General features: G+C 41.1%; 1 long non-coding RNA gene across 1 annotated transcript; it reads left to right on the forward strand.

The window, feature by feature from the left end:
* Nucleotides 1-2,778: 2,778 nt before the first annotated feature.
* LOC139608938 (uncharacterized) lies at nt 2,779-5,908 on the forward strand. The gene is made up of 3 exons (XR_011685117.1): nt 2,779-4,020; nt 5,093-5,268; nt 5,350-5,908. It is a non-coding gene; the product is annotated as an uncharacterized lncRNA (long non-coding RNA).
* The last annotated feature ends 519 nt before the right edge of the window (nt 5,909-6,427 follow it).

A 6,427-nucleotide genomic window follows, 5' to 3' on the forward strand; every position in this document is an offset into this window, starting at 1 on the left:
GGCATCAGCTGTACGCCAAGCGTCCCAGTTCAGATGCTCTCCTGCAACAGATTCTGCCACCTTAAATGCTGCACAGCAATCCCTGAAACAGAAAACAGAGGGGAAAGAAGACCCAAGAATGTTAAAGCAGTCATATCAATCACTGTTTCTATTCCAGTGTATTCAGTAATAATAATGATATTATTCTTGTGTGCCAAAATGATTACAACATGGAATATTGTATATGCAGTTGGCAGTTGACTGGTCACTGCAGATGTCTCAAGAGAAACTGAAATTGTCACTGTCGCGGAGAATATTAAATATTCATTGTTATTCACAATAAGAAAAAGAAAGAATGAAATATGACAGTTAGCCTCTACAGTGTAAGCGCTTGAAAGTCAGAAAGCTGCGCACAGACTGCTGGCTGCAATCATCTTTAGAGGAAGTTAACATGATGCTGTATCTGATTTATGACAACAGGAACAAAATCAGTTATGATGGCCTCTCCATGGATGTTTTTGAGACGTGAATATAGTTAAACCAGTACATACCCGGTACCGTGACAGGTGTCTCTGTGGGCAGGGGATCTTCTGTTTCCGGCATAAGGCACAACAGTTCCCGAGGAATGGGCACAGGTCTCTTTATAGACGGTAGAGCTGAGGCTGCAGGGAGGGAAGGGAGGTAAAAGTAATGACTCCTGGGTTTGGGTGTAACAGAAATAATTGACAGTAAATATTACAGAAAAGGTTTAAATTGATAAATAGAAAAATATGATGTATTTACCATCCACCTCTGAAGCCGGTGCAGCTGGTGCAGACGGTGTAGCACATGGTGCTGCAACAGAAAAAGTCATGTCAGTCATTTATATTTTGGCAATTTACAAAAACTATTGTTAGTAAAAACAAAGGTCACCCATTTGTTACTTCACCTGCTTATCTTATACAGTAAAATAATGCATCATGTAGTGTTTACAACAATGTGCATTGTAGTGTTTCTTAGATTTACATTTTAATCATTCAATATTCAATTGTCACAGTAATTACTGTTTGGCCTGAGCAGGGAAAGCAACATGGCACTCAACAACAACTCACAAACACATGCATTCAAGGGTTAGTAACCAGCAGTTTTTCCCCATTTCAACCACATAAGAAAATAAGGCTTGATACTTACCCTCATGATGAGTGGTATCAATTCATAGTCACTGGGACAACAAGCAGAACACCAGAACACAAACACGACCAGAACGTGGTCAACATGAGAACATTTCGGTCGGTAAAGTCGGTTCGGGAAAATAGTTCATGGTCCCAGAGTTGTCCACTGATGCTCTCTCCAGCTCTTCATCTTCATCCATTTCTGTGATGCAAACACAAAAGAATTACAATATTAGAAAAATATGTCTCAGGGTCATGTGCATAAAATCACGACTGAAATTATTAAAGTTTTTATCCTTTGGTGTAGTAAAGTACTAAAGTGCTTCCTTGACACCTTGTACACCGTTTTGAATGAAGAAAAAGAAAGAAAAACAAGACCCACCCATGGCTTCAGCAGGATTATGTGACGTGTGTCATCAGAGAGGAGTGCAGCTTTTCCTCAGTATGAAGGCTGCAAAGCCATCGTCCCTGCTGTCCCAAATCTCTCGCCAGGTGCAGTTAGCACGAGAGCCAAAACCAACCAGCTGGTCGTCCTCTGATGCTGCTGTTGTTGTTGCAACTGGCTTTTTTGACTCAAACTGAATAAGAGATTGGATGTCTTTAAAGCTGAGGGCGTAACTCACAAAGGACAGTAGGCTATCCTTGCTGTGCCCCTCTGCCACGAAGACTCCTGCAGCCTCTTCTTTCTGCTGGTTCTTGATCAGGTAGATGGTATACCCCATGTCATTCTCAAGAAGCCAGCGGAACGACTTCCCCTTATATTTTCCAAACTGCAGGATGTATTCTCCAAGCACCTCTGTTCTGTCTGAAGCATCCCCTCCTCTCTGACGGACCACAGTGAGGGCGTTCTGTCGGACCAGCTCCTCCTTTACAGGTGCAGACCCGTCCTGTAGAGATGGGTTGCTCTTTATCAGTCTGGCTGCATCGGTGGGATCTTGGAGGAGATATCCAAGTGGTCCCTTGCGAAACACAACACTGATTCTCCCAGGGAAAAATCTTGCTTGTGCATTTTGCCTGCCATGAAAAAAGATTATTGAGTCCTGTATATTTATCCATCATAGACAGGGATTAGGAAGTTTAAATAAATATCAGCAGTGGTCCTTTTACTGTCAGCATATTATCAGAATCAGAAATATATACAAACTTGTTTATTTATAATTATACTAAAGCAAAAATATAAAATATAAATAAGAAGCATATAAAATAGAAGTAAGTGCATTATATGGGCACAGGAATATGCAAAAATATATAAAGATATGTATACATTTGTCCAAGAGTATATACACAACAGCTGGAACATAGGTCTAAAAAGTAATGTATAGTATATTTCCAGTGTTTACTGAATCTATCTGTTTCCTCCTCCACACTCAGATAAATGTTCATTCTAAACCATTATTCTGTTTCAAATCTACCAGTAAAGCACACGTGATACGTCGCACTCAGCATTAAAAACCCTGGAGACACTGGTGCTAAATAAATAAACAACGCAAGCGTTTTACACGACGCAGTCCAGTAAACTTGACGTTGCGACTGTAGCCAGTGTTGGCTCTGCTCACTGAAGTGTCTCCTACACAGAGTATAAACAGTAGCAGTAAGTTTACAGTGAACTCATTCACGCACAACAACAACAACAACAACAACTGCGGGGAAACTCATACAAAATATGATTTATCTGTCGGTCATTTGTTTCTTGTTTACATTCTTCAAACATGACTGACTGATTATAAACGTCCACAACAGAAGGTCAAGCCGGCGTTGGCTCGGTTGTCGCTGCAACAATGAATGAATGGCGGAGACGTCGGCAGCTCCCACAGCGCAGCCCAGAGGCCCAACATATATTACACCCGTACTGGTTCAGCACCACCACAGAGAGTGAAGGAAACGACCAAACCCCTCAACCATGCTTCATTTTTGTTCTGGTTTCATCACAAATTCTAGTGTGCGAGTTAACAAAGCACACAGTATTTTGACTGTGTCATGAGCTCAGCTCTTAAACATCATTGCAGAAGAAATCAGTGATGTAGGATGATGCACCAAACAAATTCATTATGTTGGTGCTACATTGATTCATGTAATGTGACTGTTCTGGTTGATTTCTGTTCTCACACTCATACATGTAGTTAATGTAGAGTGGATGGAACATCAAAATTCATAAACCTTTATTTGTATTTCTGTTCTTATTGCAGGGTTTTCCAGTATCTGATTTTGAACCCCTAAGGGGACCTTACATTGTTTGGGTAAGTGCATTTCATAAACCAACTCCTCACAGCTATACTAATCTCATAAGTCAGTCAGTTTAAACTTTGTTTAAAAGGATAGCTTCATAAATCTGCCGAGGATAAATACTCTGTAACTGTGTGGTATCATGGTTTGTAAGCACACCTTTGCTGCTTGATGCTTTCAAACATGTACATTACATCATCATCACCAGGTCGCCATAGGTTGGTTTACCCCCAGGTTCTCCTAGGTATTGATTAGAACAAGGCTGCCTGCACACAATGAGTGGTCAGAGCTGCATTTGCTACTTGACTGGACAGAATAGTACCAATACCTCAGCTTAGCACCATTTTGTTATATAATTCAGAAGAGCTGCTATATGGTGCCAAAAAAGCCAGTATACATAGCCTTTTTGGCTTTTTGCAAGGTATGATTCCGTCTCTTTGTTTTCTCTATAGGACAGTAATGGATAATGGCAAGACAATTAAATTAGCATGTGTTGACAGCCTTACTCTTCATCCTTTGAGTAAAATATTGGGATTTTAATACGACATTTCCTGCCAAACAGAGAAACACGTCATTATGTATTAACTGCTGACTGCATTTTCAGATGAGCTTGTTCAGATACTTCTCTAAGAAGAGAAAGACAACAGATGAAGAAGACGCTCGTCAGGTAGCCTATCATAAGCCTTTTACTGACTCGTAAATGATGATGGTTAGGTAAAAAATAGTATTTTAATGTTCGCACTTGTAATCAGGTGTGATGTGAGTGTAAACTCTATAACGCTGTTAGCGTTACGTTACTCACACTTTTAATGCAATCTTATTAGACAAGTAACATTAGACAGAGAGGAGTTGTTAAACAAAGTAGAGGAGAGCAGAGCACAGCAGCTGGGTGAAGGTGCAGGAGAGAGAGATGAGAACAGAGGAGAAATCTTGAATGACTTGCAAGAAAAACAAAAAGCGAAGCACAGGCTATCAGGATGGGACCCTGAATGGGTGGGAAAAAATAGCCGGTTCCACTCATGGCTCTACCACACTGATAATGGTGAGTGATCAGCATCTTTTTTTCCTTTCTTGTTTTTTTTGTGCATAATATACATGTCAATATTTCTATTAAATAATAAATAAATAAATAAATGAATTCAGTGTATTTCCATTCTAAGAGCAATGATCAATAATGCCACGTTACTCTGTCCCTATAGGAATGTTCTGCCGCTTATGTCGGCAGCATAAGCAGGCACCAAAAAGGGGAACAGAGAAGCGGCCATTCATTGAGGCAGGCTGTCAACTTTATCGAGTTGACTACCTGGATAGGCACATGAGTACGGAGCACCACAAACAGAGTGTGAGGTCTCAGGCCTTACTGGCACAAGGTGAATTAATAGGAAGTCATTTAAATTGATGGATCAGATCATCTTAAGTACGACCTGCTTTGTCTTGCATGAACATATTTGTACCTGCTTTGTATAGGTTCCTCTGTTGTGGTTGCCTTTGATCCAGTCATTGGAGCATGAGGCAATCATCGGGGGGTTTAAATGCCTCTACTATTTAACAAAACGAGCACATCACACAAATTATCCAGCTCTTCTTGAGCTAGCTGAGTTGCTAGGATGTGACTATTTTAAAAAGCTGAAGGTAAATTATTATCATGCTACTACTGTGTATTGTTTATATTTGCATATCATCACTGCAAGTCAGCTTGCCTCAATCTCAAAACTATATTTAATATAATTTACTTTTAGATTGGAAAAACTACCAATTACCGGTCTCATATAATAACAGATGAGATGTTGGAGATCTTAGCTGCAGTGGTGGAGGAGCCAGTCCTCAAAGACATCCAGTCCTCTGTGGCTATCGGGCTGGAAGTGGATGAGAGCACAGATGTCTCTGTGAAGAGGCAGCTAGATCTGCATGTCAGGTATTATTGAGAGGACAATAATTAATGACTGAATCAGTAATACAGATATGTTGAAGATGTCTTTTTAAAAATGTTTTTCAGATATATGAGCGCAGAAGGCCAACTCTACAGCCAGTTTCTTGAGCTGGTGCAGGTTACTGGTGGGAAGGCAGACAGTACTGTAGCAGCCATAAAGGAGGTGCTGGACAAAAAAAAAGTTCCAACCGAAAAACTTTATGGTGAAGGAACAGATGGAGCTGCTGTAATGACTGGTATGAACTCGCTTGCAAGCAGATTTTTTTTACAGCGTGTTTTACAGTATAACTGGTGAGCATGAGGTTAGAGAGAACATGAATTTGTTACTTGTTTTGATATATCTTTTTCTTTTCTTGTAACAGGAAGGTTGCATGGTGTAGCAAAGCAGTTGCAGGATGCCTTTCCCTGGTTGCTGCCAGTTGCCTGTGCTGCCCATCGTCTTGCCCTGGTATGTAGAGATGCCTCATTTGAGGTTCCATACATGGCTACCTACAGGGACCACCTGCAGCAGCTCCACCTATACTTCCGTAACAGCGCCAACAGAACTGCTGTTCTGAAAGCTGCAGCGGAGTCCTTGGGCCTTAAGGACTTAAAAAGTAACGGTGAGATCATAGAAACACATACTTTTAACACTGGGCATTATTGTGCATAGAAATACTTTCTGTCTCAATCTTTTATCTTAACGGCTGAAATATTTTTTAGCAAGTGAAGGACACACGCTGGCTGTCAGAGCACCTGGCAGTCAGCACTCTGCAAAGAAACCTCAGTGCAGTACTGGGTGCCTTGGCAGAGGAGACAGAGACCAACAAGTGTCCACAGGCCAAGGGTCTCTATGGATTCTGCTGCACCTACCGCTTTGTTGCTGCACTCTATCTCCAGGCTGATGTGTTGCCACATCTTGCTCGCCTGTCCAAGATTTTCCAGAAGGAAAATGTGAACTTCTTGGCCGTAAAAGGTCCATTAGTCTACTACTTTAACATGTTTCTCTCTTAATAAGAGAGTAGAACCAGTTAGACTATTAAATCATGACATTTTGCATTCAAGAAAAATAAGTATTTTTTGTGACTGCCTATATTAGGTCCCAGGCACAGTGGCATGCCCGAGAGCCATCATGGATGCTGGTGATGCACAGCCGCTTGGATCA

Source organism: Trachinotus anak, unplaced genomic scaffold, assembly GCF_046630095.1.
Source record: "Trachinotus anak isolate AG129_WGS33_773 ecotype Australia unplaced genomic scaffold, CSIRO_AGI_Tana_v1 ptg000003l, whole genome shotgun sequence".
Taxonomy (NCBI): Eukaryota; Metazoa; Chordata; class Actinopteri; order Carangiformes; family Carangidae; genus Trachinotus; species Trachinotus anak.